Raw genomic sequence first — 17,778 nt, 5'->3', positions numbered from 1 at the left:
GCTGTTCAATTTGAACCTTCTTTTACTATCTCATAGAGAAACTAACACAATTTTCAGGTTTAAAAAGGTCAACGGAACTTGGGATTCCCAGCCAGTCTCCCATGCTGGTACTTGCCAAGCCTTAAGCTGCATTGCTGCTGCGATCTGACGAGAGCACGCACATTCAGCTTAGAATGGCTGTTGACAGCAGCTGTTCAATTTGAACCTTCTTTTACTATCTCATAGAGAAACTAACACAATTTTCAGGTTCAAAAAGGTCAACGGAACTTGGGATTCCCAGCCAGACTCCCATGCTGGTACTTGCCAAGCCTTAAGCTGCATTGCTGCTGCGATCTGACGAGAGCAGGCACATTCAGCTTAGAATGGCCGTTGACAGCAGCTGTTCAATTTGAACCTTCTTTTACTATCTCATAGAGAAACTAACACAATTTTCAGGTTCAAAAAGGTCACCAGAACTTGGGATTCCAAGCCAGTCTCCCATGCTGGTACTTGCCAAGCCTTAAGCTGCATTGCTGCTGCGATCTGACAAGAGCAGGCACATTCAGCTTAGATTGGCCGTTGACAGCAGCTGTTCAATTTGAACCTTCTTTTGCTATCTCATAGAGAAACTTACACAATTTTCAGGTTCAAAAAGGTCAACAGAACTTGGGATTCCAAGCCAGTCTCCCATGCTGGTACTTACCAAGCCTTAAGCTGCATCGCTGCTGCGATCTGACAAGAGCACGCACATTCAGCTTAGAATGGCCGTTGACAGCAGCTATTCAATTTGAACCTTCTTTTGCTATCTCATAGAGAAACTAACACAATTTTCAGGTTCAAAAAGGTCACCAGAATTTTGGATTCCAAGCCAGTCTCCCATGCTGGTACTTGCCAAGCCTTAAGCTGCATCGCTGCTGCGATCTGACAAGAGCACGCACATTCAGCTTAGAATGGCCGTTGACAGCAGCTGTTCAATTTGAACCTTCTTTTACTATCTCATAGAGAAACTAACACATTTTCAGGTTCAAAAAGGTCACCAGAACTTGGGATTCCCAGCCAGTCTCCCATGCTGGTACTTGCCAAGCCTTAAGATGCATTGCTGCTGCGATCTGACAAGAGCAGGCACATTTAGCTTAGAATGGCCGTTGAAAGCAGCTGTTCAATTTGAACCTTCTTTTACTATTTCATAGAGAAACTAACACAATTTTCAGGTTCAAAAAGGTCAACGGAACTTGGGATTCCCAGCCAGTCTCCCATGCTGGTACTTGCCAAGCCTTAAGATGCATCGCTGCTGCGATCTGACAAGAGCACGCACATTCAGCTTAGAATGGCCATTGACAGCAGTTGTTCAATTTGAACCTTCTTCTACTATCTCATATAGAAACTAACACAATTTTCAGGTTCAAAAAGGTCACCAGAACTTGGGATTCCAAGCCAGTCTCCCATGCTGGTACTTGCCAAGCCTTAAGCTGCATTGCTGCTGTGATCTGACGAGAGCAGGCACATTCAGCTTAGAATGGCCGTTGACAGCAGTTGTTCAATTTGAACCTTCTTTTACTATCTCATAGAGAAAATAACTTAATTTTCAGGTTCATAAAGGTCAATGGATCTTGGGATTCCTACCCAGTCTCCCATGCTGGTACTTGCCAAGCCTTAAGCTGCATTGCTGCTGCGATCTGACGAGAGCAGCCACATTCAGCTTAGAATGGCCGTTGACAGCAGCTGTTCAATTTGAACCTTCTTTTACTATCTCATAGAGAAACTAACACAATTTTCAGGTTCAAAAAGGTCAACGGAACTTGGGATTCCCAGCCAGTCTCCCATGCTGGTACTTACTAAGCCTTAAGCTGCATTGCTGCTGCGATATGACGAGAGCAGGCACATTCAGCTTAGAATGGCCGTTGACAGCAGCTGTTCAATTTGAACCTTCTTTTACTATCTCATAGAGAAACTAACACAATTTTCAGGTTCAAATTGGTCAACGGAACTTGGGATTCCCAGCCAGTCTCCCATGCTGGTACTTGCCAAGCCTTAAGCTGCATTGCTGCTGCGATCTGACGAGAGCAGGCACATTCAGCTTAGAATGGCTGTTGACAGCAGCTGTTCAATTTGAACCTTCTTTTACTATCTCATAGAGAAACTAACACAATTTTCAGGTTCAAAAAGGTCAACGGAACTTGGGATTCCCAGCCAGTCTCCCATGCTGGTACTTGCCAAGCCTTAAGCTGCATTGCTGCTGCGATCTGACGAGAGCAGGCACATTCAGCTTAGAATGGCCGTTGACAGCAGCTGTTAAATTTGAACCTTCTTTTACTATCTCATAGAGAAACTAACACAATTTTCAGGTTCAAAAAGGTCACCAGAACTTGGGATTCCAAGCCAGTCTCCCATGCTGGTACTTGCCAAGCCTTAAGCTGCATTGCTGCTGCGATCTGACAAGAGCACACACATTCAGCTTAGAATGGCCGTTGACAGCAGCTGTTCAATTTGAACCTTCTTTTGCTATCTCATAGAGAAACTAACACAATTTTCAGGTTCAAAAAGGTCACCAGAATTTTGGATTCCAAGCCAGTCTCCCATGCTGGTACTTGCCAAGCCTTAAGCTGCATCGCTGCTGCGATCTGACAAGAGCACGCACATTCAGCTTAGAATGGCCGTTGACAGCAGCTGTTCAATTTGAACCTTCTTTTACTATCTCATAGAGAAACTAACACATTTTCAGGTTCAAAAAGGTCACCAGAACTTGGGATTCCCAGCCAGTCTCCCATGCTGGTACTTGCCAAGCCTTTAGCTGCATTGCTGCTGCGATCTGACAAGAGCAGGCACATTCAGCTTAGAATGGCCGTTGAAAGCAGCTGTTCAATTTGAACCTTCTTTTACTATTTCATAGAGAAACTAACACAATTTTCAGGTTCAAAAAGGTCAACGGAACTTGGGATTCACAGCCAGTCTTCCATGCTGGTACTTGCCAAGCCTTAAGATGCATCGCTGCTGCGATCTGACAAGAGCACGCACATTCAGCTTAGAATGGCCATTGACAGCAGTTGTTCAATTTGAACCTTCTTCTACTATCTCATATAGAAACTTACACAATTTTCAGGTTCAAAAAGGTCACCAGAACTTGGGATTCCAAGCCAGTCTCCCATGCTGGTACTTGCCAAGCCTTAAGCTGCATTGCTGCTGCGATCTGACAAGAGCAGGCACATTCAGCTTAGAATGGCCGTTGACAGCAGCTGTTCAATTTGAACCTTCTTTTACTATCTCATAGAGAAACTAACACAATTTTCAGGTTCAAAAAGGTCACCAGAACTTGGGATTCCCAGCCAGTCTCCCATGCTGGTACTTGCCAAGCCTTAAGCTGCATTGCTGCTGTGATCTGACGAGAGCAGGCACATTCAGCTTAGAATGGCCGTTGACAGCAGCTGTTCAATTTGAACCTTCTTTTACTATCTCATAGAGAAAATAACTTAATTTTCAGGTTCATAAAGGTCAATGGATCTTGGGATTCCTACCCAGTCTCCCATGCTGGTACTTGCCAAGCCTTAAGCTGCATTGCTGCTGCGATCTGACGAGAGCACGCACATTCAGCTTAGAATGGCCGTTGACAGCAGCTGTTCAATTTGAACCTTCTTTTACTATCTCATAGAGAAACTAACACAATTTTCAGGTTCAAAAAGGTCAACGGAACTTGGGATTCCCAGCCAGTCTCCCATGCTGGTACTTACCAAGCCTTAAGCTGCATTGCTGCTGCGATATGACGAGAGCAGGCACATTCAGCTTAGAATGGCCGTTGACAGCAGCTGTTCAATTTGAACCTTCTTTTACTATCTCATAGAGAAACTAACACAATTTTCAGGTTCAAAAAGGTCAACGGAACTTGGGATTCCCAGCCAGTCTCCCATGCTGGTACTTGCCAAGCCTTAAGCTGCATTGCTGCTGCGATCTGACGAGAGCAGGCACATTCAGCTTAGAATGGCTGTTGACAGCAGCTGTTCAATTTGAACCTTCTTTTACTATCTCATAGAGAAACTAACACATTTTCAGGTTCAAAAAGGTCAACGGAACTTGGAATTCCCAGCCAGTCTCCCATGCTGGTACTTGCCAAGCCTTACGCTGCATTGCTGCTGCGATCTGACGAGAGCAGGCACATTCAGCTTAGAATGGCCGTTGACAGCAGCTGTTCAATTTGAACCTTCTTTTACTATCTCATAGAGAAACTAACACATTTTCAGGTTCAAAAAGGTCAACGGAACTTGGAATTCCCAGCCAGTCTCCCATGCTGGTACTTGCCAAGCCTTAAGCTGCATTGCTGCTGCGATCTGACAAGAGCAGGCACATTCAGCTTAGAATGGCCGTTGACAGCAGCTGCTCAATTTGAACCTTCTTTTGCTATCTCATAGAGAAACTAACACAATTTTCAGGTTCAAAAAGGTCAACGGAACTTGGGATTCCCAGCCAGTCTCCCATGCTGGTACTTGCCAAGCCTTAAGCTGCATTGCTGCTGCGATCTGACGAGAGCAGGCACATTCAGCTTAGAATGGCTGTTGACAGCAGCTGTTCAATTTGAACCTTCTTTTACTATCTCATAGAGAAACTAACACATTTTCAGGTTCAAAAAGGTCAACGGAACTTGGAATTCCCAGCCAGTCTCCCATGCTGGTACTTGCCAAGCCTTACGCTGCATTGCTGCTGCGATCTGACGAGAGCAGGCACATTCAGCTTAGAATGGCCGTTGACAGCAGCTGTTCAATTTGAACCTTCTTTTACTATCTCATAGAGAAACTAACACATTTTCAGGTTCAAAAAGGTCAACGGAACTTGGAATTCCCAGCCAGTCTCCCATGCTGGTACTTGCCAAGCCTTACGCTGCATTGCTGCTGCGATCTGACGAGAGCAGGCACATTCAGCTTAGAATGGCCGTTGACAGCAGCTGTTCAATTTGAACCTTCTTTTGCTATCTAATAGAGAAACTAACACAATTTTCAGGTTCAAAAAGGTCAACAGAACTTGGGATTCCCAGCCAGTCTCCCATGCTGGTACTTGCCAAGCCTTAAGCTGAATCGCTGCTGCGATCTGACAAGAGCACACACATTCAGCTTAGAATGGCCGTTGACAGCAGTTGTTCAATTTGAACCTTCTTCTACTATCTCATATAGAAACTAACACAATTTTCAGGTTCAAAAAGGTCACCAGAACTTGGGATTCCAAGCCAGTCTCCCATGCTGGTACTTGCCAAGCCTTAAGCTGCATTGCTGCTGCGATCTGACAAGAACAGGCACATTCAGCTTAGAATGGCCGTTGACAGCAGCTGTTCAATTTGAACCTTCTTTTACTATCTCATAGAGAAACTAACACAATTTTCAGGTTCAAAAAGGTCAACAGAACTTGGGATTCCCAGCCAGTCTCCCATGCTGGTACTTGCCAAGCCTTAAGCTGCATTGCTGCTGCGATCTGACAAGAGCAGGCACATTCAGCTTAGAATGGCCGTTGACAGCAGCTGTTCAATTTGAACCTTCTTTTACTATCTCATAGAGAAACTAACACATTTTCAGGTTCAAAAAGGTCAACGGAACTTGGAATTCCCAGCCAGTCTCCCATGCTGGTACTTGCAAAGCCTTACGCTGCATTGCTGCTGCGATCTGATGAGAGCAGGCACATTCAGCTTAGAATGGCCGTTGAAAGCAGCTGTTCAATTTGAACCTTCTTTTGCTATCTCATAGAGAAACTAACACAATTTTCAGGTTCAAAAAGGTCAACGGAACTTGGGATTCCCAGCCAGTCTCCCATGCTGGTACTTGCCAAGCCTTAAGCTGCATTGCTGCTGCGATCTGATGAGAGCACGCACATTCAGCTTAGAATGGCCGTTGACAGCAGTTGTTCAATTTGAACCTTCTTCTACTATCTCATATAGAAACTAACACAATTTTCAGGTTCAAAAAGGTCACCAGAACTTGGGATTCCAAGCCAGTCTCCCATGCTGGTACTTGCTAAGCCTTAAGCTGCATTGCTGCTGCGATCTGACAAGAGCAGGCACATTCAGCTTAGAATGGCCGTTGACAGCAGCTGTTCAATTTGAACCTTCTTTTACTATCTCATAGAGAAACTAACACAATTTTCAGGTTCAAAAAGGTCAACAGAACTTGGGATTCCCAGCCAGTCTCCCATGCTGGTACTTGCCAAGCCTTAAGCTGCATTGCTGCTGCGATCTGACAAGAGCAGGCACATTCAGCTTAGAATGGCCGTTGACAGCAGCTGTTCAATTTGAACCTTCTTTTGCTATCTCATAGAGAAACTAACACAATTTTCAGGTTCAAAAAGGTCAACGGAACTTGGGATTCCCAGCCAGTCTCCCATGCTGGTACTTGCCAAGCCTTAAGCTGCATTGCTGCTGCGATCTGACGAGAGCAGGCACATTCAGCTTAGAATGGCCGTTGACAGCAGCTGTTCAATTTGAACCTTCTTTTACTATCTCATAGAGAAACTAACACAATTTTCAGGTTAAAAAAGGTCAACAGAACTTGGGATTCCCAGCCAGTACCCCATGCTGGTACTTGCCAAGCCTTAAGCTGCATTGCTGCTGCGATCTGACGAGAGCAGGCACATTCAGCTTAGAATGGCCGTTGACAGCAGCTGTTCAATTTGAACCTTCTTTTACTATCTCATAGAGAAACTAACACAATTTTCAGGTTCAAAAAGGTCAACAGAACTTGGGATTCCCAGCCAGTCTCCCATGCTGGTACTTGCCAAGCCTTAAGCTGCATCGCTGCTGCGATCTGACAAGAGCAAACACATTCAGCTTAGAATGGCCGTTGACAGCAGTTGTTCAATTTGAACCTTCTTCTACTATCTCATATAGAAACTAACACAATTTTCAGGTTCAAAAAGGTCACCAGAACTTGGGATTCCAAGCCAGTCTCCCATGCTGGTACTTGCCAAGCCTTAAGCTGCATTGCTGCTGCGATCTGACAAGAGCAGGCACATTCAGCTTAGAATGGCCGTTGACAGCAGCTGTTCAATTTGAACCTTCTTTTACTATCTCATAGAGAAACTAACACAATTTTCAGGTTCAAAAAGGTCAACAGAACTTGGGATTCCCAGCCAGTCTCCCATGCTGGTACTTTCCAAGCCTTAAGCTGCATTGCTGCTGCGATCTGACAAGAGCAGGCACATTCAGCTTAGAATGGCCGTTGACAGCAGCTGTTCAATTTGAACCTTCTTTTGCTATCTCATAGAGAAACTAACACAATTTTCAGGTTCAAAAAGGTCAACGGAACTTGGGATTCCCAGCCAGTCTCCCATGCTGGTACTTGCCAAGCCTTAAGCTGCATTGCTGCTGCGATCTGATGAGAGCAGGCACATTCAGCTTAGAATGGCCGTTGACAGCAGCTGTTCAATTTGAACCTTCTTTTACTATCTCATAGAGAAACTAACACATTTTCAGGTTCAAAAAGGTCAACGGAACTTGGAATTCCCAGCCAGTCTCCCATGCTGGTACTTGCCAAGCCTTAAGCTGCATTGCTGCTGCGATCTGACGAGAGCAGGCACATTCAGCTTAGAATGGCCGTTGACAGCAGCTGTTCAATTTGAACCTTCTTTTACTATCTCATAGAGAAACTAACACAATTTTCAGGTTCAAAAAGGTCAACAGAACTTGGGATTCCCAGCCAGTCTCCCATGCTGGTACTTGCCAAGCCTTAAGCTGCATTGCTGCTGCGATCTGACGAGAGCAGGCACATTTAGCTTAGAATGGCCGTTGACAGCAGCTGTTCAATTTGAACCTTCTTTTGCTATCTCATAGAGAAACTAACACAATTTTCAGGTTCAAAAAGGTCAACGGAACTTGGGATTCCCAGCCAGTCTCCCATGCTGGTACTTGCCAAGCCTTAAGCTGCATCGCTGCTGCGATCTGACAAGAGCACACACATTCAGCTTAGAATGGCCGTTGACAGCAGTTGTTCAATTTGAACCTTCTTCTACTATCTCATATAGAAACTAACAGAATTTTCAGGTTCAAAAAGGTCACCAGAACTTGGGATTCCAAGCCAGTCTCCCATGCTGGTACTTGCCAAGCCTTAAGCTGCATTGCTGCTGCGATCTGACAAGAGCAGGCACATTCAGCTTAGAATGGCCATTGACAGCAGCTGTTCAATTTGAACCTTCTTTTACTATCTCATAGAGAAACTAACACAATTTTCAGGTTCAAAAAGGTCAACAGAACTTGGGATTCCCAGCCAGTTTCCCATGCTGGTACTTGCCAAGCCTTAAGCTGCATTGCTGCTGCGATCTGACGAGAGCAGGCACATTCAGCTTAGAATGGCCGTTGACAGCAGCTGTTCAATTTGAACCTTCTTTTACTATCTCATAGAGAAACTAACACAATTATCAGGTTCAAAAAGGTCAACAGAACTTGGGATTCCCAGCCAGTCTCCCATGCTGGTACTTGCCAAGCCTTAAGCTGCATTGCTGCTGCGATCTCACAAGAGCACACACATTCAGCTTAGAATGGCCGTTGACAGCAGTTGTTCAATTTGAACCTTCTTCTACTATCTCATATAGAAACTAACACAATTTTCAGGTTCAAAAAGGTCACCAGAACTTGGGATTCCAAGCCAGTCTCCCATGCTGGTACTTGCCAAGCCTTAAGCTGCATTGCTGCTGCGATCTGACAAGAGCAGGCACATTCAGCTTAGAATGGCCGTTGACAGCAGCTGTTCAATTTGAACCTTCTTTTACTATCTCATAGAGAAACTAACACAATTTACAGGTTCAAAAAGGTCAACAGACCTTGGGATCCCCAGCCAGTCTCCCATGCTGATACTTGCCAAGCCTTAAGCTGCATTGCTGCTGCGATCTGACGAGAGCAGGCACATACAGCTTAGAATGGCCGTTGACAGCAGCTGTTCAATTTGAACCTTCTTTTACTATCTCATAGAGAAACTAACACAATTTTCAGGTTCAAAAAGGTCAACAGAACTTGGGATTCCCAGCCAGTCTCCCATGCTGGTACTTGCCAAGCCTTAAGCTGCATCGCTGCTGCGATCTGACAAGAGCACACACATCCAGCTTAGAATGGCCGTTGACAGCAGTTGATCAATTTGAACCTTCTTCTACTATCTCATATAGAAACTAACACAATTTTCAGGTTCAAAAAGGTCACCAGAACTTGGGATTCCAAGCCAGTCTCCCATGCTGGTACTTGCCAAGCCTTAAGCTGCATTGCTGCTGCGATCTGACGAGAGCAGGCACATTCAGCTTAGAATGGCTGTTGACAGCAGCTGTTCAATTTGAACCTTCTTTTACTATCTCATAGAGAAACTAACACAATTTTCAGGTTCAAAAAGGTCAACAGAACTTGGGATTCCCAGCCAGTCTCCCATGCTGGTACTTGCCAAGCCTTAAGCTGCATCGATCTGACAAGAGCACACACATTCAGCTTAGAATGGCCGTTGACAGCAGTTGTTCAATTTGAACCTTCTTCTACTATCTCATATAGAAACTAACACAATTTTCAGGTTCAAAAAGGTCACCAGAACTTGGGATTCCAAGCCAGTCTCCCATGCTGGTACTTGCCAAGCCTTAAGCTGCATTGCTGCTGCGATCTGACAAGAGCAGGCACATTCAGCTTAGAATGGCCGTTGACAGCAGCTGTTCAATTTGAACCTTCTTTTACTATCTCATAGAGAAACTAACACAATTTTCAGGTTCAAAAAGGAAAAAAGAACGTGGGATTCCCAGCCAGTCTCCCATGCTGGTACTTGCCAAGCCTTAAGCTGCATTGCTGCTGCGATCTGACGAGAGCACGCACATTCAGCTTAGAATGGCCGTTGACAGCAGCTGTTCAATTTGAACCTTCTTTTACTATCTCATAGAGAAACTAACACAATTTTCAGGTTAAAAAAGGTCAACAGAACTTGGGATTCCCAGCCAGTCCCCCATGCTGGTACTTGCCAAGCCTTAAGCTGCATTGCTGCTGCGATCTGACGAGAGCAGGCACATTCAGCTTAGAATGGCCGTTGACAGCAGCTGTTCAATTTGAACCGTCTTTTGCTATCTCATAGAGAAACTAACACAATTTTCAGGTTCAAAAAGGTCAACGGAACTTGGGATTCCCAGCCAGTCTCCCATGCTGGTACTTGCCAAGCCTTAAGCTGCATTGCTGCTGCGATCTGACGAGAGCAGGCACATTCAGCTTAGAATTGCCGTTGACAGCAGCTGTTCAATTTGAACCTTCTTTTACTATCTCATAGAGAAACTAACACAATTTTCAGGTTCAAAAAGGTCAACAGAACTTGGGATTCCCAGCCAGTCTCCCATGCTGGTACTTGCCAAGCCTTAAGCTGCATCGCTGCTGCGATCTGACAAGAGCACACACATTCAGCTTAGAATGGCCGTTGACAGCAGTTGTTCAATTTGAACCTTCTTCTACTATCTCATATAGAAACTAACACAATTTTCAGGTTCAAAAAGGTCACCAGAACTTGGGATTCCAAGCAAGTCTCCCATGCTGGTACTTGCCAAGCCTTAAGCTGCATTGCTGCTGCGATCTGACAAGAGCAGGCACATTCAGCTTAGAATGGCCGTTGACAGCAGCTGTTCAATTTGAACCTTCTTTTACTATCTCATAGAGAAACTAACACAATTTTCAGGTTCAAAAAGGTCAACAGAACTTGGGATTCCCAGCCAGTCTCCCATGCTGGTACTTGCCAAGCCTTAAGCTGCATTGCTGCTGCGATCTGACAAGAGCAGGCACATTCAGCTTAGAATGGCCGTTGACAGCAGCTGTTCAATTTGAACCTTCTTTTGCTATCTCATAGAGAAACTAACACAATTTTCAGGTTCAAAAAGGTCAACGGAACTTGGGATTCCCAGCCAGTCTCCCATGCTGGTACTTGCCAAGCCTTAAGCTGCATTGCTGCTGTGATCTGACGAGAGCAGGCACATTCAGCTTAGAATGGCCGTTGACAGCAGCTGTTCAATTTGAACCTTCTTTTACTATCTCATAGAGAAACTAACACATTTTCAGGTTCAAAAAGGTCAACGGAACTTGGAATTCCCAGCCAGTCTCCCATGCTGGTACTTGCCAAGCCTTACGCTGCATTGCTGCTGCGATCTGACGAGAGCAGGCACATTCAGCTTAGAATGGCCGTTGACAGCAGCTGTTCAATTTGAACCTTCTTTTACTATCTCATAGAGAAACGAACACAATTTTCAGGTTCAAAAAGGTCAACAGAACTTGGGATTCCCAGCCAGTCTCCCATGCTGGTACTTGCCAAGCCTTAAGCTGCATTGCTGCTGCGATCTGACAAGAGCAGGCACATTCAGCTTAGAATGGCCGTTGACAGCAGCTGTTCAATTTGAACCTTCTTTTGCTATCTCATAGAGAAACTAACACAATTTTCAGGTTCAAAAAGGTCAACGGAACTTGGGATTCCCAGCCAGTCTCCCATGCTGGTACTTGCCAAGCCTTAAGCTGCATTGCTGCTGCGATCTGATGAGAGCAGGCACATTCAGCTTAGAATGGCCGTTGACAGCAGCTGTTCAATTTGAACCTTCTTTTACTATCTCATAGAGAAACTAACACATTTTCAGGTTCAAAAAGGTCAACGGAACTTGGTATTCCCAGCCAGTCTCCCATGCTGGTACTTGCCAAGCCTTAAGCTGCATTGCTGCTGCGATCTGACGAGAGCAGGCACATTCAGCTTAGAATGGCCGTTGACAGCAGCTGTTCAATTTGAACCTTCTTTTACTATCTCATAGAGAAACTAACACAATTTTCAGGTTAAAAAAGGTCAACAGAACTTGGGATTCCCAGCCAGTCTCCCATGCTGGTACTTGCCAAGCCTTAAGCTGCATCGCTGCTGCGATCTGACAAGAGCACACACATTCAGCTTAGAATGGCCGTTGACAGCAGTTGTTCAATTTGAACCTTCTTCTACTATCTCATATAGAAACTAACACAATTTTCAGGTTCAAAAAGGTCACCAGAACTTGGGATTCCAAGCCAGTCTCCCATGCTGGTACTTGCCAAGCCTTAAGCTGCATTGCTGCTGCGATCTGACAAGAGCAGGCACATTCAGCTTATAACGGCCGTTGACAGCAGCTGTTCAATTTGAACCTTCTTTTGCTATCTCATAGAGAAACTAACACAATTTTCAGGTTCAAAAAGGTCAACGGAACTTGGGATTCCCAGCCAGTCTCCCATGCTGGTACTTGCCAAGCCTTAAGCTGCATTGCTGCTGTGATCTGACGAGAGCAGGCACATTCAGCTTAGAATGGCCGTTGACAGCAGCTGTTCAATTTGAACCTTCTTTTACTATCTCATAGAGAAACTAACACATTTTCAGGTTCAAAAAGGTCAACGGAACTTGGAATTCCCAGCCAGTCTCCCATGCTGGTACTTGCCAAGCCTTACGCTGCATTGCTGCTGCGATCTGACGAGAGCAGGCACATTCAGCTTAGAATGGCCGTTGACAGCAGCTGTTCAATTTGAACCTTCTTTTACTATCTCATAGAGAAACGAACACAATTTTCAGGTTCAAAAAGGTCAACAGAACTTGGGATTCCCAGCCAGTCTCCCATGCTGGTACTTGCCAAGCCTTAAGCTGCATTGCTGCTGCGATCTGACAAGAGCAGGCACATTCAGCTTAGAATGGCCGTTGACAGCAGCTGTTCAATTTGAACCTTCTTTTGCTATCTCATAGAGAAACTAACACAATTTTCAGGTTCAAAAAGGTCAACGGAACTTGGGATTCCCAGCCAGTCTCCCATGCTGGTACTTGCCAAGCCTTAAGCTGCATTGCTGCTGCGATCTGATGAGAGCAGGCACATTCAGCTTAGAATGGCCGTTGACAGCAGCTGTTCAATTTGAACCTTCTTTTACTATCTCATAGAGAAACTAACACATTTTCAGGTTCAAAAAGGTCAACGGAACTTGGGATTCCCAGCCAGTCTCCCATGCTGGTACTTGCCAAGCCTTAAGCTGCATTGCTGCTGCGATCTGACGAGAGCAGGCACATTCAGCTTAGAATGGCCGTTGACAGCAGCTGTTCAATTTGAACCTTCTTTTACTATCTCATAGAGAAACTAACACAATTTTCAGGTTAAAAAAGGTCAACAGAACTTGGGATTCCCAGCCAGTCTCCCATGCTGGTACTTGCCAAGCCTTAAGCTGCATCGCTGCTGCGATCTGACAAGAGCACACACATTCAGCTTAGAATGGCCGTTGACAGCAGTTGTTCAATTTGAACCTTCTTCTACTATCTCATATAGAAACTAACACAATTTTCAGGTTCAAAAAGGTCACCAGAACTTGGGATTCCAAGCCAGTCTCCCATGCTGGTACTTGCCAAGCCTTAAGCTGCATTGCTGCTGCGATCTGACAAGAGCAGGCACATTCAGCTTATAACGGCCGTTGACAGCAGCTGTTCAATTTGAACCTTCTTTTACTATCTCATAGAGAAACTAACACAATTTTCAGGTTCAAAAAGGTAAACAGAACTTGGGATTCCCAGCCAGTCTCCCATGCTGGTACTTGCCAAGCCTTAAGCTGCATTGCTGCTGCGATCTGACGAGAGCAGGCACATTCAGCTTAGAATGGCCGTTGACAGCAGCTGTTCAATTTGAACCTTCTTTTACTATCTCATAGAGAAACTAACACATTTTCAGGTTCAAAAAAGTCAACGGAACTTGGAATTCCCAGCCAGTCTCCCATGCTGGTACTTGCCAAGCCTTACGCTGCATTGCTGCTGCGATCTGACGAGAGCAGGCACATTCAGCTTAGAATGGCCGTTGACAGCAGCTGTTCAATTTGAACCTTCTTTTACTATCTCATAGAGAAACTAACACATTTTCAGGTTCAAAAAGGTCAACGGAACTTGGAATTCCCAGCCAGTCTCCCATGCTGGTACTTGCCAAGCCTTACGCTGCATTGCTGCTGCGATCTGACGAGAGCAGGCACATTCAGCTTAGAATGGCCGTTGACAGCAGCTGTTCAATTTGAACCTTCTTTTACTATCTCATAGAGAAACTAACACAATTTTCAGGTTCAAAAAGGTCAACAGAACTTGGGATTCCCAGCCAGTCTCCCATGCTGGTACTTGCCAAGCCTTAAGCTGCATTGCTGCTGCGATCTGACAAGAGCAGGCACATTCAGCTTATAATGGCCGTTGACAGCAGCTGTTCAATTTGAACCTTCTTTTACTATCTCATAGAGAAACTAACACAATTTTCAGGTTCAAAAAGGTCAACAGAACTTGGGATTCCCAGCCAGTCTCCCATGCTGGTACTTGCCAAGCCTTAAGCTGCATTGCTGCTGCGATCTGACAAGAGCAGGCACATTCAGCTTAGAATGGCCGTTGACAGCAGCTGTTCAATTTGAACCTTCTTTTGCTATCTCATAGAGAAACAAACACAATTTTCAGGTTCAAAAAGGTCAACGGAACTTGGGATTCCCAGCCAGTCTCCCATGCTGGTACTTGCCAAGCCTTAAGCTGCATTGCTGCTGCGATCTGACGAGAGCAGGCACATTCAGCTTAGAATGGCCGTTGACAGCAGCTGTTCAATTTGAACCTTCTTTTACTATCTCATAGAGAAACTAACACATTTTCAGGTTCAAAAAGGTCAACGGAACTTGGAATTCCCAGCCAGTCTCCCATGCTGGTACTTGCCAAGCCTTACGCTGCATTGCTGCTGCGATCTGACGAGAGCAGGCACATTCAGCTTAGAATGGCCGTTGACAGCAGCTGTTCAATTTGAACCTTCTTTTACTATCTCATAGAGAAACTAACACATTTTCAGGTTCAAAAAGGTCAACGGAACTTGGAATTCCCAGCCAGTCTCCCATGCTGGTACTTGCCAAGCCTTACGCTGCATTGCTGCTGCGATCTGACGAGAGCAGGCACATTCAGCTTAGAATGGCCGTTGACAGCAGCTGTTCAATTTGAACCTTCTTTTGCTATCTCATAGAGAAACTAACACAATTTTCAGGTTCAAAAAGGTCAACGGAACTTGGGATTCCCAGCCAGTCTCCCATGCTGGTACTTGCCAAGCCTTAAGCTGCATTGCTGCTGCGATCTGACAAGAGCAGGCACATTCAGCTTAGAATGGCCGTTGACAGCAGCTGTTCAATTTGAACCTTCTTTTGCTATCTCATAGAGAAACTAACACAATTTTCAGGTTCAAAAAGGTCAACGGAACTTGGGATTCCCAGCCAGTCTCCCATGCTGGTACTTGCCAAGCCTTAAGCTGCATTGCTGCTGCGATCTGACGAGAGCAGGCACATTCAGCTTAGAATGGCCGTTGACAGCAGCTGTTCAATTTGAACCTTCTTTTACTATCTCATAGAGAAACTAACACAATTTTCAGGTTAAAAAAGGTCAACAGAACTTGGGATTCCCAGCCAGTCTCCCATGCTGGTACTTGCCAAGCCTTAAGCTGCATTGCTGCTGCGATCTGACGAGAGCAGGCACATTCAGCTTAGAATGGCCGTTGACAGCAGATGTTCAATTTGAACCTTCTTTTGCTATCTCATAGAGAAACTAACAAAATTTTCAGGTTCAAAAAGGTCAACGGAACTTGGGATTCCCAGCCAGTCTCCCATGCTGGTACTTGCCAAGCCTTAAGCTGCATTGCTGCTGCGATCTGACGAGAGCAGGCACATTCAGCTTAGAATTGCCGTTGACAGCAGCTGTTCAATTTGAACCTTCTTTTACTATCTCATAGAGAAACTAACACATTTTCAGGTTCAAAAAGGTCAACAGAACTTGGGATTCCCAGCCAGTCTCCCATGCTGGTACTTGCCAAGCCTTAAGCTGCATCGCTGCTGCGATCTGACAAGAGCACACACATTCAGCTTAGAATGGCCGTTGACAGCAGTTGTTCAATTTGAACCTTCTTCTACTATCTCATATAGAAACTAACACAATTTTCAGGTTCAAAAAGGTCACCAGAACTTGGGATTCCAAGCCAGTCTCCCATGCTGGTACTTGCCAAGCCTTAAGCTGCATTGCTGCTGCGATCTGACAAGAGCAGGCACATTCAGCTTAGAATGGCCGTTGACAGCAGCTGTTCAATTTGAACCTTCTTTTACTATCTCATAGAGAAACTAACACAATTTTCAGGTTCAAAAAGGTCAACAGAACTTGGGATTCCCAGCCAGTTTCCCATGCTGGTACTTGCCAAGCCTTAAGCTGCATTGCTGCTGCGATCTGACGAGAGCAGGCACATTCAGCTTAGAATGGCCGTTGACAGCAGCTGTTCAATTTGAACCTTCTTTTACTATCTCATAGAGAAACTAACACAATTTTCAGGTTCAAAAAGGTCAACAGAACTTGGGATTCCCAGCCAGTATCCCATGCTGGTACTTGCCAAGCCTTAAGCTGCATTGCTGCTGCGATCTCACAAGAGCACACACATTCAGCTTAGAATGGCCGTTGACAGCAGTTGTTCAATTTGAACCTTCTTCTACTATCTCATATAGAAACTAACACAATTTTCAGGTTCAAAAAGGTCACCAGAACTTGGGATTCCAAGCCAGTCTCCCATGCTGGTACTTGCCAAGCCTTAAGCTGCATTTCTGCTGCGATCTTACAAGAGCAGGCACATTCAGCTTAGAATGGCCGTTGACAGCAGCTGTTCAATTTGAACCTTCTTTTACTATCTCATAGAGAAACTAACACAATTTTCAGGTTCAAAAAGGTCAACAGACCTTGGGATTCCCAGCCAGTCTCCCATGCTGATACTTGCCAAGCCTTAAGCTGCATTGCTGCTGCGATCTGACGAGAGCAGGCACATTCAGCTTAGAATGGCCGTTGACAGCAGCTGTTCAATTTGAACCTTCTTTTACTATCTCATAGAGAAACTAACACAATTTTCAGGTTCAAAAAGGTCAACAGAACTTGGGATTCCCAGCCAGTCTCCCATGCTGGTACTTGCCAAGCCTTACGCTGCATTGCTGCTGCGATCTGACAAGAGCAGGCACATTCAGCTTAGAATGGCCGTTGACAGCAGCTGTTCAATTTGAACCTTCTTTTGCTATCTCATAGAGAAACTAACACAATTTTCAGGTTCAAAAAGGTCAACGGAACTTGGGATTCCCAGCCTGTCTCCCATGCTGGTACTTGCCAAGCCTTAAGCTGCATTGCTGCTGCGATCTGACGAGAGCAGGCACATTCAGCTTAGAATGGCCGTTGACAGCAGCTGTTCAATTTGAACCTTCTTTTACTATCTCATAGAGAAACTAACACATTTTCAGGTTCAAAAAGGTCAACGGAACTTGGGATTCCCAGCCAGTCTCCCATGCTGGTACTTGCCAAGCCTTACGCTGCATTGCTGCTGCGATCTGACAAGAGCAGGCACATTCAGCTTAGAATGGCCGTTGACAGCAGCTGTTCAATTTGAACCTTCTTTTGCTATCTCATAGAGAAACTAACACAATTTTCAGGTTCAAAAAGGTCAACGGAACTTGGGATTCCCAGCCAGTCTCCCATGCTGGTACTTGCCAAGCCTTAAGCTGCATTGCTGCTGCGATCTGACGAGAGCAGGCACATTCAGCTTAGAATGGCCGTTGACAGCAGCTGTTCAATTTGAACCTTCTTTTACTATCTCATAGAGAAACTAACACATTTTCAGGTTCAAAAAGGTCAACGGAACTTGGAATTCCCAGCCAGTCTCCCATGCTGGTACTTGCCAAGCCTTACGCTGCATTGCTGCTGCGATCTGACGAGAGCAGGCACATTCAGCTTAGAATGGCCGTTGACAGCAGCTGTTCAATTTGAACCTTCTTTTACTATCTCATAGAGA

General features: G+C 45.2%; 53 pseudogenes; all 53 read right to left on the bottom strand.

The window, feature by feature from the left end:
* Window positions 1–66: 66 nt before the first annotated feature.
* On the bottom strand, window positions 67–185 carry LOC140097433 (5S ribosomal RNA; annotated as a pseudogene).
* Window positions 186–255: 70 nt separating this feature from the next.
* Window positions 256–374, bottom strand: LOC140084607 (5S ribosomal RNA; annotated as a pseudogene).
* Window positions 375–1,955: 1,581 nt separating this feature from the next.
* LOC140090051 (5S ribosomal RNA) lies at window positions 1,956–2,074 on the bottom strand (annotated as a pseudogene).
* A 70-nt stretch (window positions 2,075–2,144) lies between these two features.
* On the bottom strand, window positions 2,145–2,263 carry LOC140094468 (5S ribosomal RNA; annotated as a pseudogene).
* Window positions 2,264–3,655: 1,392 nt separating this feature from the next.
* LOC140094692 (5S ribosomal RNA) lies at window positions 3,656–3,774 on the bottom strand (annotated as a pseudogene).
* Window positions 3,775–3,844: 70 nt separating this feature from the next.
* LOC140090050 (5S ribosomal RNA) lies at window positions 3,845–3,963 on the bottom strand (annotated as a pseudogene).
* Window positions 3,964–4,032: 69 nt separating this feature from the next.
* On the bottom strand, window positions 4,033–4,151 carry LOC140087722 (5S ribosomal RNA; annotated as a pseudogene).
* Window positions 4,152–4,220: 69 nt separating this feature from the next.
* LOC140086726 (5S ribosomal RNA) lies at window positions 4,221–4,339 on the bottom strand (annotated as a pseudogene).
* Window positions 4,340–4,409: 70 nt separating this feature from the next.
* On the bottom strand, window positions 4,410–4,528 carry LOC140090048 (5S ribosomal RNA; annotated as a pseudogene).
* A 69-nt stretch (window positions 4,529–4,597) lies between these two features.
* LOC140087721 (5S ribosomal RNA) lies at window positions 4,598–4,716 on the bottom strand (annotated as a pseudogene).
* Window positions 4,717–4,785: 69 nt separating this feature from the next.
* LOC140087720 (5S ribosomal RNA) lies at window positions 4,786–4,904 on the bottom strand (annotated as a pseudogene).
* A 448-nt stretch (window positions 4,905–5,352) lies between these two features.
* Window positions 5,353–5,471, bottom strand: LOC140091063 (5S ribosomal RNA; annotated as a pseudogene).
* Window positions 5,472–5,729: 258 nt separating this feature from the next.
* LOC140084683 (5S ribosomal RNA) lies at window positions 5,730–5,848 on the bottom strand (annotated as a pseudogene).
* A 259-nt stretch (window positions 5,849–6,107) lies between these two features.
* LOC140091062 (5S ribosomal RNA) lies at window positions 6,108–6,226 on the bottom strand (annotated as a pseudogene).
* A 70-nt stretch (window positions 6,227–6,296) lies between these two features.
* Window positions 6,297–6,415, bottom strand: LOC140094456 (5S ribosomal RNA; annotated as a pseudogene).
* Window positions 6,416–6,485: 70 nt separating this feature from the next.
* LOC140086544 (5S ribosomal RNA) lies at window positions 6,486–6,604 on the bottom strand (annotated as a pseudogene).
* A 448-nt stretch (window positions 6,605–7,052) lies between these two features.
* On the bottom strand, window positions 7,053–7,171 carry LOC140089804 (5S ribosomal RNA; annotated as a pseudogene).
* Window positions 7,172–7,241: 70 nt separating this feature from the next.
* Window positions 7,242–7,360, bottom strand: LOC140098986 (5S ribosomal RNA; annotated as a pseudogene).
* Window positions 7,361–7,429: 69 nt separating this feature from the next.
* On the bottom strand, window positions 7,430–7,548 carry LOC140083724 (5S ribosomal RNA; annotated as a pseudogene).
* Window positions 7,549–7,618: 70 nt separating this feature from the next.
* On the bottom strand, window positions 7,619–7,737 carry LOC140089962 (5S ribosomal RNA; annotated as a pseudogene).
* Window positions 7,738–8,185: 448 nt separating this feature from the next.
* LOC140084871 (5S ribosomal RNA) lies at window positions 8,186–8,304 on the bottom strand (annotated as a pseudogene).
* An 826-nt stretch (window positions 8,305–9,130) lies between these two features.
* On the bottom strand, window positions 9,131–9,249 carry LOC140098376 (5S ribosomal RNA; annotated as a pseudogene).
* Window positions 9,250–9,878: 629 nt separating this feature from the next.
* Window positions 9,879–9,997, bottom strand: LOC140082088 (5S ribosomal RNA; annotated as a pseudogene).
* A 70-nt stretch (window positions 9,998–10,067) lies between these two features.
* On the bottom strand, window positions 10,068–10,186 carry LOC140083953 (5S ribosomal RNA; annotated as a pseudogene).
* Window positions 10,187–10,634: 448 nt separating this feature from the next.
* On the bottom strand, window positions 10,635–10,753 carry LOC140091061 (5S ribosomal RNA; annotated as a pseudogene).
* Window positions 10,754–10,823: 70 nt separating this feature from the next.
* LOC140087968 (5S ribosomal RNA) lies at window positions 10,824–10,942 on the bottom strand (annotated as a pseudogene).
* Window positions 10,943–11,011: 69 nt separating this feature from the next.
* On the bottom strand, window positions 11,012–11,130 carry LOC140087719 (5S ribosomal RNA; annotated as a pseudogene).
* A 70-nt stretch (window positions 11,131–11,200) lies between these two features.
* On the bottom strand, window positions 11,201–11,319 carry LOC140091060 (5S ribosomal RNA; annotated as a pseudogene).
* Window positions 11,320–11,389: 70 nt separating this feature from the next.
* LOC140098974 (5S ribosomal RNA) lies at window positions 11,390–11,508 on the bottom strand (annotated as a pseudogene).
* Window positions 11,509–11,577: 69 nt separating this feature from the next.
* On the bottom strand, window positions 11,578–11,696 carry LOC140078176 (5S ribosomal RNA; annotated as a pseudogene).
* A 448-nt stretch (window positions 11,697–12,144) lies between these two features.
* On the bottom strand, window positions 12,145–12,263 carry LOC140087967 (5S ribosomal RNA; annotated as a pseudogene).
* Window positions 12,264–12,332: 69 nt separating this feature from the next.
* Window positions 12,333–12,451, bottom strand: LOC140087718 (5S ribosomal RNA; annotated as a pseudogene).
* A 70-nt stretch (window positions 12,452–12,521) lies between these two features.
* Window positions 12,522–12,640, bottom strand: LOC140091058 (5S ribosomal RNA; annotated as a pseudogene).
* Window positions 12,641–12,710: 70 nt separating this feature from the next.
* On the bottom strand, window positions 12,711–12,829 carry LOC140098962 (5S ribosomal RNA; annotated as a pseudogene).
* Window positions 12,830–12,898: 69 nt separating this feature from the next.
* On the bottom strand, window positions 12,899–13,017 carry LOC140094443 (5S ribosomal RNA; annotated as a pseudogene).
* A 448-nt stretch (window positions 13,018–13,465) lies between these two features.
* Window positions 13,466–13,584, bottom strand: LOC140088103 (5S ribosomal RNA; annotated as a pseudogene).
* A 69-nt stretch (window positions 13,585–13,653) lies between these two features.
* LOC140089686 (5S ribosomal RNA) lies at window positions 13,654–13,772 on the bottom strand (annotated as a pseudogene).
* A 69-nt stretch (window positions 13,773–13,841) lies between these two features.
* LOC140087716 (5S ribosomal RNA) lies at window positions 13,842–13,960 on the bottom strand (annotated as a pseudogene).
* Window positions 13,961–14,219: 259 nt separating this feature from the next.
* On the bottom strand, window positions 14,220–14,338 carry LOC140091057 (5S ribosomal RNA; annotated as a pseudogene).
* A 70-nt stretch (window positions 14,339–14,408) lies between these two features.
* Window positions 14,409–14,527, bottom strand: LOC140094429 (5S ribosomal RNA; annotated as a pseudogene).
* A 69-nt stretch (window positions 14,528–14,596) lies between these two features.
* Window positions 14,597–14,715, bottom strand: LOC140087714 (5S ribosomal RNA; annotated as a pseudogene).
* Window positions 14,716–14,784: 69 nt separating this feature from the next.
* Window positions 14,785–14,903, bottom strand: LOC140087713 (5S ribosomal RNA; annotated as a pseudogene).
* A 70-nt stretch (window positions 14,904–14,973) lies between these two features.
* LOC140088980 (5S ribosomal RNA) lies at window positions 14,974–15,092 on the bottom strand (annotated as a pseudogene).
* A 70-nt stretch (window positions 15,093–15,162) lies between these two features.
* LOC140094417 (5S ribosomal RNA) lies at window positions 15,163–15,281 on the bottom strand (annotated as a pseudogene).
* Window positions 15,282–15,351: 70 nt separating this feature from the next.
* LOC140079450 (5S ribosomal RNA) lies at window positions 15,352–15,470 on the bottom strand (annotated as a pseudogene).
* Window positions 15,471–15,540: 70 nt separating this feature from the next.
* LOC140083951 (5S ribosomal RNA) lies at window positions 15,541–15,659 on the bottom strand (annotated as a pseudogene).
* A 447-nt stretch (window positions 15,660–16,106) lies between these two features.
* Window positions 16,107–16,225, bottom strand: LOC140084870 (5S ribosomal RNA; annotated as a pseudogene).
* A 448-nt stretch (window positions 16,226–16,673) lies between these two features.
* Window positions 16,674–16,792, bottom strand: LOC140095411 (5S ribosomal RNA; annotated as a pseudogene).
* Window positions 16,793–16,862: 70 nt separating this feature from the next.
* On the bottom strand, window positions 16,863–16,981 carry LOC140098426 (5S ribosomal RNA; annotated as a pseudogene).
* A 70-nt stretch (window positions 16,982–17,051) lies between these two features.
* LOC140086756 (5S ribosomal RNA) lies at window positions 17,052–17,170 on the bottom strand (annotated as a pseudogene).
* Window positions 17,171–17,239: 69 nt separating this feature from the next.
* Window positions 17,240–17,358, bottom strand: LOC140097599 (5S ribosomal RNA; annotated as a pseudogene).
* Window positions 17,359–17,428: 70 nt separating this feature from the next.
* LOC140094405 (5S ribosomal RNA) lies at window positions 17,429–17,547 on the bottom strand (annotated as a pseudogene).
* A 69-nt stretch (window positions 17,548–17,616) lies between these two features.
* LOC140087712 (5S ribosomal RNA) lies at window positions 17,617–17,735 on the bottom strand (annotated as a pseudogene).
* Between the last annotated feature and the right edge of the window lie 43 nt (window positions 17,736–17,778).

This window comes from Engystomops pustulosus, chromosome 9, assembly GCF_040894005.1.
Source record: "Engystomops pustulosus chromosome 9, aEngPut4.maternal, whole genome shotgun sequence".
NCBI lineage: Eukaryota > Metazoa > Chordata > Amphibia > Anura > Leptodactylidae > Engystomops > Engystomops pustulosus.
The sequence above is the reverse complement of the archived record's forward strand: the minus strand, read 5'-3'. Positions and strand labels throughout refer to the sequence as shown.